Source organism: Metopolophium dirhodum, chromosome 1 (genome assembly GCF_019925205.1).
Source record: "Metopolophium dirhodum isolate CAU chromosome 1, ASM1992520v1, whole genome shotgun sequence".
Classification (NCBI taxonomy): Eukaryota; Metazoa; Arthropoda; class Insecta; order Hemiptera; family Aphididae; genus Metopolophium; species Metopolophium dirhodum.
In genome coordinates, this window is record NC_083560.1 from 32,071,327 (window position 1) to 32,085,804 (window position 14,478).

The window sequence follows — 14,478 nt, forward strand, 5'->3', positions numbered from 1 at the left end:
TATAACATATGTAGTATTGTAAAAACATGATTTTGATCAAATTTTAACGTTAAATTTGATGAAAATAATTTTTGTGAATTACTGCTGGAACTAAACACAAAAATTGTTTATATTGTTAAGTAGCTTTCAATATGTATAATATATTGAATATTTGGTAAAACCACGTATATTTAATTATCATTTTCACAATTTTCAACATATTATTTAAAAATGTTTAATTTCTATTACAGAAATGGATGAAAATGATTTACAACATTTGCCGTGTGAAGGTGAACAAACAAGTGTTCTGAAATTTAAAAGATGTGAACCAAAAAAGTTTAAAAATAGCTCTCAAACGACAGAAGTATTTGGGGTCTTGCAATCATTAAGGATGTATATAATGACTGAATTTAGTAGCTAGAAAAATAAAAAGTTAACAAATGTTTGTTTTTAGAGATGAAGTGTTTTGCGATATTAAGTTGGAAACAGATGATGGTACAGTAATTTTTGGACATTAAGTTGTTTTAGTATCAGCTAGTCCATATTTCAGGGCCCTGTTCACTAGCTTTGAAGAAAGAAATAAAGATTGTATTATTATAAAAGAATTAAACCCAACCATTTTGCAACTCTTGATAAATTATATTTATACTGGAGAAATAATTTTAAATGACTAGCATGTAAAGGTATTATATATTTATAAGACTTATTCTAAAATGATTTCAATTTGTTATTGTTTATTTCTTAAGGATTTGTTAGCGGCTGCAGATCTCATGCAGTTAGACTATATAAAAGTCTCATGTGAAGAGTTTTTACAAACACAGCTAAATCCTTCAAATTGTCTTGGAATCAGAGCACTTGCTGACTTACATTACTGTACAGGATTGATGTCAAGTTCTGATGCCTATATTAAAAAACAGTTTTTGTATGATAAACATAACTTAATTTTCTTGTTCAGTAAGTAAATTCTATACATTACGATTATTATTTTCAGAGAAGTGGTAAAATATGATGAATTTCTATCTTTATCTCCTGAAGAAGTGATTCAACTTATCTCCACTTCTGACCTTGCTGTTCCATTTGAAGAAAATGTAAGCAAACCAAAATTATTGTTATTTTATTATTATGGGTTGAAACTTGAAGATGGCTCAATTTGCTTACCTATACTCTGTTGCATAGTCATGCAGCGACGATCAGTTCGTCAGGCCATAGTCTGGTAGCAACCGTTTGTCCCTCCACCCAGTAAATTATCTGTATACCCACAGTATAGTATTGCCAATCCTTTGCACTCAAGTCGGGACTACGTTTCTTAAGAGTATACATGCAAATATATGAATAACAGTTTAAGTATAATATATCTTATATATTGGCCGCTTGTTAGAAGAATATTTGAATTACGTTTTACAGAATAGAAATTATTATTTTGGTGGTTGTCCCATGTATAGATAGCTGATAGAACCAAATACCTATTTTAATACAATATATTATGCAGTACCTATTACACCTCTATACTTGTAATACATTTAAATGTTTAATGTTTCTTACAGTAAACTTGGTCTGTAGCTATTAAATGACAAATAATAAAACTATATATACCTATCTAATTCATCTCTTAACAATATTTATATTTCAAATATACTATTATAGTAAATAATTCATGGCTTGCAATAAAAAAAAGAAATCTAATAGCTGTTTAAGAGATCCCAAGAGGTAACCCAGAAGTATTTGTTATTAGAACTAGCTTCGCAAAATATTCTTTAACTTATGCAAATCAATTAAATTTGTTTGTGCTGATGGTATAACAAAAAAAGATATTGGCGACGATATTATATATTTACATTTTGTTATTTTATATTAATTAAATTGTGTTTATATATTATAGGTATTTGAAAGTGTTCTGAATTGGGTAAGACATGAATTATGTTGTAGAAAACAATTTTTGCCAGATTTGATGGAACATGTAAGATTGCCATTAACTTCAAAACAGTATCTAATAAAAAATGTATCTGAAGAGCCTCTCCTTAAAAATAATCCTAAATGTATGCCTTCCCATAAATTATAATTTTATTGTAATTTTTGTAGTATATAATTATAATATTTTTAGGTAAAGATTATGTATTAGAAGTGATACAATTTCATTTACTCAAGTCACAAAAAATAATGACTATACCAAAAACTATTTGGTGTAAACCTAGACAATCTGGTGGTTTACAAAAAGTATGTTTCTCTTTTGATAAATTTACCTTTGTAGTTATTTTATAAATTTATTTCTTCCAGGTTATCCTTACGTTAAGTTACTCTCCGCTTATGGATAAGAATTTTATAAGCTGGTATGACCCAGCAAATAACCTATGCCACATTGCACAAGAAATGAATGAGGATTGCCATCCAACTCATCTTGCCTTAATAGCAGACCAATTTCTGATTGCTGTTGGTCGTATTCAAAATCCATCAATGTTCTGTAGATTTGAACAGTTTATTCAAATGCTTGATTTATTTTCACAAAAATCCAGTTGGGTACCAATGGTCAACATGTTAGATGATCGAGATCGTTTAGGCGTTGGTGTATTAAATAATAGTATATATGCTGTAAGTTACCCTTTATATAACTCATTTGTTTTTTCAGTGATTGCTAAAATTATTTGTATTTATAAGCATTTTTCAAGCAGATAGGTAGCAATACTAAAAACCTTGTCAATAAGCCACTATTATGACTATCAAATACAAGTTCATACTTTTGAACATATTCTTTTTATGGATATTTACTGTCATAAAAATCATTAGAATCCAATGAAAAACGTGAAAGGAGTTGAGTCATTGGAGGGAGCCACACATTTGTGACATTTTCTATTTATGGAAACTTCAATTCAGAAAAATTACATACAATTTAATATGCCCAAAAAAAGGTAGATAAAAGGTTATTGGTCCTCAAAATATATTTTGATTATTATCTAATATCTACCAAATACCACCTGAGTAGTGGAAACTACAAATAGTTATAGAATTTTTTGTTTTCTTTACTTAAACTACCAATATGGAACCATACAGCCTACATTAATTTATAGTTTTATAGTGTGGGATAGCTATTATATAATTTATATAACATGATATAATATTAAAATCTAGGTTGGTGGAGAAAATGGTTCTATTTGTTTAAATAGTGTCGAAGTTTTCGATGTCAATTTTGAAGAATGGCGAATGGTTTCTTGTATGGCTAACAAGAGATGCGATGTTGGTGTTGGAATTCTAAACAATCTTTTATATGCGGTAAAAAATATTTTTTAGTAAAATTAAATTTTATTCAATTGTATTATTTGTATAGGTAGGAGGTTATGATAATTCTACAAATGAACATTTAAATTCAGTTGAATGTTATGATCCTAGTCTTGACACATGGAAACTAGTAGCACCAATGTCCAAACGTTGCTCTCATGTTGGTATTGGAGTCTTTAGACGGTGTTATGTATGCTGTCCTTGGTACACACGGTTCAGGATATTTTAAATCTGTTGAGGCCTATAGACCAAGTGTCGGAGTATGGACTCCAGTGGCTGACATGTTCTTTGACAACCATTCTAGTAACTATAGTATTTATATTTTCGAAGATTATATTTGTAAAAATGTATTATAAATTACATTTTTTGATATAGGTGTAGTAGTTGTTTTAGATGGTTTATTGTATGTTGTGGGTAATACACATTCTACTAATATGTTGACTATCCAAATATACAACTCCAACACCAATACATGGAAATTAATGGAAACCTGTATAAATGATGCTGGATTTATTTATGCTGCAGTAGCCATTGATAGACCCCCGCATTTTAACACCGATTAGCATAAATGCTCTCATGGTTGGTAGTTATAATACAATCATATTATGTGTAATTTTGAAACTATGTTAATGAGGGATATACCACATAATAATTCGGTGGATATACTTTTCCGTCTTATCTTCTGATAAGCTGTAATTGAAAAAGTATTTTATAGTATACAACTATTTTAACTTTTAAGTAATAAATAAAAATGTGTTTTTTTTCAATAACTGTTTTATGTTCTGCGCATAGGAAACTATTGCAAACTATACTTGGCCTTGTTATAACTTTGAGTTTGATATGTCTGTACTGGACATTAAAAATGTTCAATACATTTACTCTGTTAATTGTGCTATATAAGATTTTTGACTTTTGTTCAATTTTTGTTTATGAGTGTAAATGAGAAAAATGTAGCACAGGTTTTTCATAATTTCATGTAATAAGGTCAGTCCGAAATTAATGGGTATCGATAATACAGTCATAATTTTTATTTTACTAGTGTTAGAGAGTTGAGTTAAAATGTTTAGAAATTCATCAAAATCACAAAAATGTATCAATTATTATTATGCAGTTCAAAATCATTAACATTTTTACTTTTAACACCAATATACCTTGAAAAATATACAAGATTCCTTATAAGTTTATTTTATTGGAATTTGATGTATCAAGTAGCGTAAATGAGTGTGTGCTACATACTCATTTGAAGTTAAAATTTTTACCACATTAGAGAATATCTAATTTTTAAATTATTACAATTTCTCCATAAATGATTTTGATAAATTGTAAGAATTCAAAAATGTTTAACGTAGATATAAATACTTAAAACATTCCACTATTGGGTACTGTTTATGATATTAACCAGTAACCACAACTGAATTTGTCTTCGATCTTTATTTTGTATAACCCTGTAGTATAGGCAACCTAATGTACGGTCGTTGGACGAACCACAGAGTTTTTGGCAAAATCGATTTTAGTTCTCGGTGTAACTCTAAAACAAATAACCATAGATACATGCAATTTTTACTGGTTTTTTATATTAGCATTTTCTATACACGATACAATTTTCAAAATATTTTGATATGTTTTGAACTGTTTAGGGACATTTTCAGTTTCCAATTTTATTAGTTTTTTTTTTCTTTGAATGTTTATAATACATTAATTGTTGGGTAAAAAAGCTTGAAAATTTAATACAAAACCTCCTACTATATTGTTACAATGACGTTTGAAAAATATTAAAAATCCTTAGTCACAGTTTTTTTTATAAACATTTAAATTAGCAATCTAATTTTGAGGCAAATTATCTATATTATAGGGTAAATGGATATTTCCCGCCCGACTGTTTTCGGTCTATTAGGACCCCCCATTTTTTTAGTTAATATTATTATTAATAATATTAGTCTCCACGTCGCAAGCCAAAAGTCCTTTTTCATATATACCCCCCTATAACACTGTTAGCTGTCATGGCACAAACCGTGAGCCGCTGTTAAAAAATCCCCTTTTCACAGTATGTTTATGTCATAAGACGCGAGCCGTTCAGCCTTGACCATTAAAAGATGCTTAAGCGCACACGCGGTAACCCTGTGGCTGACGGTTGCGAGTTATGCAACACGCCGAACCCCGTGGGCCGTAAAAAATAATGTCTTGCGACGAAATTCAAATTATTATTTATTATTCATACAAAAAAAAACGTCTTACGATAAACTGTCTTCAGTAAAACGTTGACGGTTTGGGCTGAAGATATTTATGTAAGTACATAGAAAATGTAATCGGGGTGGACTGATGAACAATTTTGAATCTATATATACGCATTATGAACATATTTTAATCTATAGATACGTAGTATGGGTACTTTTTTAAACATTGTAGTACCAAATGACCGATAAAGTATTTAGCGATATCGGTAAATATCGCCGATAATAAAACTCATTAAAAATAATTAACTGCCGACAATGCACAGTCTTCAGAAAATCTTATCGATCTGTACCGTTTATACTACGTATGTCGTGTATTAAATCAATTCAAAATTTAACACAATTAATGGCATTTATAAGTAAAAAAGGCAAAAAAAAAAAATACGTTCATCATCTTACATATTGAATAACACGCATTTTTATACAAAATTTACTTCTCTATTATTATTATTAAAAAAAGGCTTTTGCCTTCAAATCCAAACCTTAGTAATCATGCTACAACTGCATCATGTGCGAATGGGTGCTGTCTTATCGCTGCACTTCAGTCTTGTATATGTAGGTAGATACCTATACCGAGACGCTATTGTTTTTATATTATTCTAGCTACTGCAATACCAAGCAGCTCGTATTTTTCAAAAAAAAATTCGTAAGTATAATACTGTGGTGTCTGTGTGTTTCATTTTATGAAGATAACACGATATATACTTAAATTCGAAAGTAGATTACTGTACTGAGGTTTAATTCTTTGCACGACATTCTCGGTGGCCACCTGTAGCAGCTTATCTTTACTACGGGCATATATTGTTGTGTGCCTACTATGGACCCACTATGGACCCACTATGGACCCCATCTGTCTCAGCAATATACAGTATCTTGACCAGGATCAGAAGAGGCCCAGCTGACCACCTCTGCTCCTGGGATCTAGCTGTTCGATCACTACTCCTGGGGCGAGCGACCCCCAATCACCGTCTCCTGGTTTTCCCACACGCTTAGAAAGGTAATTTTGTTGTATTTGTGTATAGTTCTTTTTGTCTTCAGGTTGGCTTGGCCTCCACCAACGACGCTAGCCTCGAGTCTTCTGTCTATCTTCCTGAAGTGAGATCTACCAGATCTAACCTAACCTAACCGGAGGTCGATCATTTCCCCGGCGGTGAGCTTGTTCGCGTCCGCTTATTCGTCCGTCCCAGAGGCTTATTTCGTGGGCATCAGTTTATATTTGTTTTTGTCGTTGCATTTTTCGTGATGTAGGTAATTGTCTTAAAACTATTCTAAATATATCAAAAATATTTCATTGGGCTTGTACACAAAAATAAATGCACGCCGTCGCTGGTTCGATCCTCGGCTTCGGGTGGAATTTTTCTCCGGGCAGGCAACAGTCTGGAGAAAGATTCTGCCATCCCCCGACCGGGGCAACACACACGTGTAAAAACCCTGCCGTTACAAACCCTACTACCTACAATCATAAAAACCCCACAGTCAGCTAATGGCCATAGGCGCCGGGCTTAAAGATCAATAAAAAATAAATAAATAATAAGAATTATATACTTATTGACAAAAAGACTCATGTCCAAACGTATAATGTTTTATGTAATACTGACATCATACCTAGTAACCTACCTACTTATTAAAGTCTAAAGATGGTTTTTTTGTTTGAGTGTCTAATTCAGTAAAAATTTTAACTTAATAGAAGCTTATACTTTTAGGTGCATGAAAAGAATTACTGCGTATTTTCAATATTTTTTATCTGTTGCGTAAACAAATCATTAGAACCTTGTAAGTATTGAGTTTTCAAACTGTTTTACTTACAAATAAAATGTTATTATATTATATAAATAGAAAAAAACTAAAAGAAGTCAAATTTTTAGAGCATGTGGTTAAAACAATGTGGTCTTATAGGTTTAAATTGTTTATCATAGAAATACCTACAGTTAATTGTATAATAAGACTGAATTTATAATAAAGTGCCTAGGACCTAAGTAATGGAGGGGTCTTTTTTTCTAGTTACACTTTATAAATAGGGCCCGGTTGTTAATGACTTTTGAATCTTTTTTTGGAACAATATAGACGATGCTTTCCAAGCTTAAAATGTGTTTCAGTGACGTACGATTCTACAGAGTACAACAGGAAGACTTGTCAAATAAAATAACTTGTTCTGATCAATATCTTTAATTTTAATTTTTTTTTATATAATTTACAGACGCTTGCGTTACACGTAAGTATAACATTTTTCATATTATATTAATGTTGAAATTAAAAATTTAAATCTGATGTAAATTTTTGTTGAAAATTCATAATAGCCAATTTGTAAATCTGTTTTTTTTTAGAATAATTTTAATTGTAAAAAAATGTATTTGAGTAATGTAGTTTTTTTCAAATATAATTATTTTTGATGAGTTAAGTATTTGGGTACCTACGGCGGGGTACGATGTGGTTTGGTTTGTGAGCCTACACATACTATCGGGGAATGATATTTTGACGAGCTAAAATGTAATCATTAAGGATAATATTGAAAACTGCAGTTATGTACCTATTTTGCATATACAATACGCCGGCACAACACTTTATGCTTGCACAAAATGCAGGTACTTATATACAATAATATAATATTATAATATTTTATAAATTATTTATTTATTTAAATCCTAATACTACAATATTGACTATGATATTAATAATACAAATAATAAACAATAATAATAATAATACAATTACATTAAAAACATAAAAATCTATTAACATAATTATTAAAAGATTCCAAGGAAGTAAAATTAAAAAAATCAATGTTGATATCGTTTGCTAATGACATAATTCTGTTGATAGGTGAAGATAAAGAATAATTTGTTCTTTGAGAACCTATTTAAAAAATATTAGTAGAGGAACGTTAAAATTGAGAAACCTTAATAGTTCTGGACAGTCAGTGTATCCATTTACAAGTTTAAATAAAAATTTTAAATCTATTTTACCACAAAATAAACCAGGAAGGTTATAATCACCTAATATAAGAATTTAAGAATTACAATAATAAGATAATAAGTTATTTAACAATATATTTATTGTATACCTACACCTTAATATTTTCAGTATTTCCAATGATAATCCTAGATTATATTTAGGTATTAAATATTTTACAATAATTATGATATATTTTATTTTATTTTTGATCATAATATAATAATAAACTTGAATCAAATAGGTTGTCAATTGTTATCAAGACTTACCTACTGTTAGATCTAGGAGGACTGTAAGAACTAAAAAGCCTAGAATGAAGATTCAAACTCCACTTCTAAAACCGTTCTCTATTCTGGACATTTTCAAAAGCGGATTATGATTAAACAACAATAGGTATTGCACATCAGTTGTTAAATCATCCCGCGTAGGTATAATATATTATTAAAGGATATGTTAATCTATACTATCACATTATATATAAGTATATATTTATATGAATAAATGTAAAACAAATGTAAACATTGCCTGCTTTATAAATGGCGGCCGGCTTCAACATTGGTCACAACTGTGGTATAAAGACGGTTATCTAGTTGTTGTATATATCTATGATAATAATATTTACCTACTGGGAATTAGATAATTTTTACTTTTTATTTTTTTCTGTGGTGATAAACAAAGCATTACTTTAAATCAGTTAGAAAATAATAACATGTGTACAAAATTTATGTTAAAATGGTTATGTATTTTCGATATTTTTTATCTGGTATAAAAACAAATTAAGGACCATGTATTTAATTTTTCAAGCTTTTTACTTACAAATAAAATGTAACTTCCTATATATAGATAAATGGAAAAAAACTAAAATAAGTAAACAATTAAAAGTATATTTTATAAATAAACCTAGTTCAAATAAGACCCAAAATATTGTAAAAATTGTATTTTGTCGTGAAAAATCAATAACAAGTATTAGGAAAAAAATTCTAGTCTGTACAATAAATAATTATTATTCGTTTTTAATTTAATTTCATGTATAAACTAATAAATATATTAAAAAAACACACATCATTTTAAAAATAATACATATTTAATCTCTCCACGGATGAGAATATAATATATTATTGATTTTTAACGATGGTAGGTACTAGCAGGTGCTATGTGATTGTGAGTTATTACCGGCGATCGTAAGTTTTCCAAAAGCACATTCATGATATCAGTATCTAGTTGTATTCGTCATTCCACATATTATAATACTACTGCTTCTTGTTACAGTTTTTTTAAATTTAAATTAATTTTAACTGGGTTAAAAATTAAAACTGTATTTTATAAAAAAAAATAAACACATCATTGCACTATTATTTATAACTGTTATAAAGTGACATAAAGTTATGTGTAATGTGATTTATAAATGCGTATAGGCAAGGTAAGCATGTGGATATGTCTAGGACTTTTTTTTTGGAACATTATAAACAATATAAACGATGCTTTCCAGGCTTAAAATCTGTTTCAATACCTAACATACGATTTTACAGATTGTTGTAGAAGAAGACTTGATAAATTAAATAACTTGTTCTAATCAATATTTTTTAATTTTAATTTTTTTATATATTGTTTACAGACGCTTGCGCTACATGTAATACAATTTTCATGTATTAATGCAGAAATTAAAAATTTAAATTTGATAAAATTATTTTTGACAAATTCAAAATAGCCAATTTTTAAATGTGTTTTTTAGAAAAAATTAAATTGTGAAAACATTTATTTAAGTATAAATGTAGTTAATTTTTTAAAATATTATTATCTTTGATAAGTAAAGTCTTCGGGTATCTACGGCGGGGTACGATGCGGACATGCGGTTTGGTTTGTGAACAAACAATTTCTATCAGCGAACGAAATTTTGACGAAGTGTAATGATTATGGATAATATTGAAAACTACCGTAATGTACCCATTTTGCCTACACAATACGCCGGTGCAAGATTTTATGTTTGCACAAAATGGAGGTAGGTACCTAATATTATACAATATACCTAATATTATAATATTATTTATATTTATATTTTGTATACCTTAGGGTAGTTCTTAAAAATAAAGATCAACATTTTAACAGCACCAACTTCGAATTTAAAACTAAACTATAAATAATAATATCTGTGTAATTTGATAACGATAGTATAACCCTAAGACGTGCTTCAAAAGGGTTGACATTTCTTTTAAGAGGGTTGTAACGTCACAGAATTTTCAACATTATTATAATAATACGATGATCCCCGAGCATACCTTTTCTAAGTTATTATCATGAGTATCAATATTATTATATAACAGTATAAATAAGTTATTACGCGTTTAATACAAAACCACCACAGCGTTATGCAATCCATACTCCCCGACCCCCACATCACACAGTGTTCGGCGTTGATGGGTCGCGGCTATTCGCCACCCGTTGCTGTAGGCGCTTTTGTCGCGTCCGCCGGCACGGACTGCAGGACAACATGTCTCCGAAAATTAATTAATTGTAAAATAACGATAAAAACGCCGACACTGACCTGCCCTACTTCCACAACAAACACGATGCTCCGTCACCGATTCAAAAACACTTTTCTCGCAACCACTGGTGACGCTACTTTTCCCACACCTGCCATGTGCCAAATTATTATATTATATTATTCAAATCAAACTTTATTATTCACATGTGTGAATGCCAAATTATTATTATTTATGATTGCCAATATTATTATAACTGTTATTTACTCTATATAAAATATAAAAACCTCATGATTACCTTAAACTTTACCCTTATTAGTTCACTTTTCTCAACTAATACAACTAATACTTTTTCCCCTTTATTATATAAATCTCTGGCATTCATTTGCCACTGCATGTTTAAGACCTACGAGTTCCACCAACTTGGCCTTAGATCCTACACGCGGTGCGGCTTGTAGGTCACGAGAGAGGTGTTCCCCCTCGCTCGTGGGTAGTTTCTGTGAGGACAAAAACTCCAGATCCTCACAGGGTGTATTTACATTTTTTCATATACCTAAAAAATTATTGTAATTAATAAAAAAGTGTACAATACATTATTTGTAGACAATGAATTTATTTAAAAAATACATATATTGGAGAAAAAGATCTCAGATCTTAAGTGGTATATTATTTAAATTAGAACTTATAATCTAAAATTTTAAACTGTATTCAACTATCAAATTTGTTTTGAAAGTGTACGTCGCGTCGGTTCGCATTAGTATACTTAGGCTGATAGTCATAAACTATTTGCATCAAAAATTGTTTTTGTTCCTCGTCTTTAGTAATTTTGTCATTGAAATCACCTATTAATTCACTCCCCTCTCAGCTGCATCATTTACAACTTTAACAAGACTAAGTAATGATATTCCTCTTTGATGGTTGACATTTTTGTACTATTCTTCTGGATTTTGATTAAGGAAATCTATAGCAATGTTAAACCTATCAAAAAATTTCATCGATGAACTGTTGATGAAATCAGAAATTTGTGAACTTTTTAGCAATGTTAAATATATAGTGTATAACGTTTAATAATATTTTAAACTGCAATTATGTACCTGTTTTTCCTATACAATACGGCCGGTGTAACACTTTAAGCTTGCATAAAAATGCAGGTTTGGTGGTAAAGGTACAGGTAATGTAGGTACCTATGTACGATAATATAATATTATAATATTATTTATATTTATATTTTGTATACCTACAACTCAATATTTTCAGTATTTACAACGATTTTCAGCGTAAAATATACACCTAGATTATATTTAGGTATTAAATATTTTACAATACCTAATTATGATATAATTTATTTTATTTTTGATTATAATTTAATAATAATTTGAATTAAATAGGTTGTCAATTGTTATTAAGACTCACTTACTGTTAGATTCAAGAGGTCCGTAATAATTAAAAAGTCTAGAACGAAGATTCAAACTCCACTTCTGAAAACGTACTCAATTCTGGACTTTTTCAAAAGCGGATAATAATAGATATTCCACATCAGTTGTTACATCATCTTGCGTAGGTATAATATATGATTAAAGAATATGTTCAACTATGCATCATTATAAATTGTACAGTTTATAATAAGCATTCATACATATGCATAGATAAATACATAGGTACTATGTGTTAACGGAAACAGGGATCATGTCTTTATCACTCTGTACCCTAAACATATTTTTGAATTTTGTTTATGGGACAATTAAGAAGAATATTGGGTCATAATTTCCTTTGACTTACAATTTTAATAACTCAAATATTTTGAACATGCGTAACACAACTTATCTTTTTTTAACGGGAATCCTTATTTTAAATAATATGTATCACGTAACGTAAAGTTTTTATTTATAGCTTAAAATTCTATGTAATAAATTGTATTGCCACTATTCATTATTTGGGTTAAGGTTTTAAATTTTAGACATTTTGGTTTAATATTTTGTTATTACTACTATGGCAGTATCACAAATATTTTTTTACTGCGGTCAAGTCTAACAATTTACATTCTAAAAATGTCTATATTTACTACTTTAGGTTGGTATATAAGTTAATCATACAATTTAATTATGTAAGTATATTATATATCTCAACCAACTACTATTATACATCATATATACACACATGAAACAAAGCCATATCAGTAGCATAGACATGATTTCTGAAGGGGGGATTAAAAAAAAACGACATAGCTAAATGGTAGGTGAAATCCCCCACTTTTTCAAACCTTTTTACTAAGGTAATAAAAAGCCAATGAGGGGATCTGACCCCCCCCCCCTCCCCCAATTGTCTACACCACTGAACCACATAGGTATACATTCATGCTACTGCCAAATTATTGAAGGGGAGAGGACGAATAATCTACTGATCCTGGGACCTTGTGCCACTGTATGGTAAGTAGGTACTTAAGTGGAACCATGACAAAGTATATTTTGCTCATTGGAACCAATTTTTTCATAAGCCAAATCACACATTATACCATACAGTAGAAGTGTTTCAATTTATCAACATTTTAACAGTAAGTAGGTATTATACTAATTAATTTTTTTTTTATTATTTTAAACTAAGACATTCCTAGCCTAAGGCTATCTATATCTAGGGATATTTGACAATATACTTATTACTTTTAACAGGTATTAACATGATAATTAAAAAAATTTTTAAGTACCTACTAAGGATAATTTACAATTGGTAATTTAAGATATACAGAAGTAACAATGTGATTACAATAATATTCTAATATTTACATATTTACAATAATTTAATAACTATAAGTAATCGAGAGGTCGTAGAGAGATCTAGAAGAAGCGCATGTGTAGAGTGAAGATTTGGGTTTTGAGTAGTGGCTTAGTGTACGAGTTCGTAGGGACGACCTCATTTTAATCGAAAATGAGTTGGATGAGTGAGAAGGTTATAGTGAATTGCATCTGATGAGTTTGGAAGAGAGCAGTGGACATTTTTTGCTAATGTTTTTATATGATCTTCGATTTCTTGGATTTGAAAGTCTTTGTGGAGATTTGCGTTTCTGACAAACCATGGGGCATTTGCAATTATTCTGAGGATTTTGTTTTGGACAATTTGCATTTTTTTGATGTGCGAGGATGCACAATTACCCTATATCGGGCAAGCGTAGGTAAGAATTGGGCGTATAATTTGTTTAAAAATTAGGAGAGAGCATTTTTTTTTATAGTTGAATTTTTGTTGAGGATGGGATAAATAAATTAATAATATGTTGTAATCAATAATAGTCAATAGATACCTATGTTACTATGAATGTGCGCAATTGGTGAGTGCTGACAATCACCTAGTGAATGTCGACATACACCTTCAAAATTCACCTTGTGAATGCTGAAAAATTTAAATAATATAAACATGTACTAGTCGATGTTGACATATACATTATATGTATTTTTAATATTTTTCAACTGCTATTAGAACGATATATCAGGAGCCTTATATTAAATTTTCACGCTTTTTTACCCAACAAATACAATTTTATTGATATTTATAGAAAAAAAAACCAAACAAATTTAAAA

General features: G+C 29.6%; 1 pseudogene; it reads left to right on the plus strand.

Moving 5' to 3' along the window:
- The first annotated feature begins 232 nt into the window (after nucleotides 1-232).
- On the plus strand, nucleotides 233-3,874 carry LOC132937024 (ring canal kelch homolog; annotated as a pseudogene).
- Nucleotides 3,875-14,478: the final 10,604 nt, after the last annotated feature.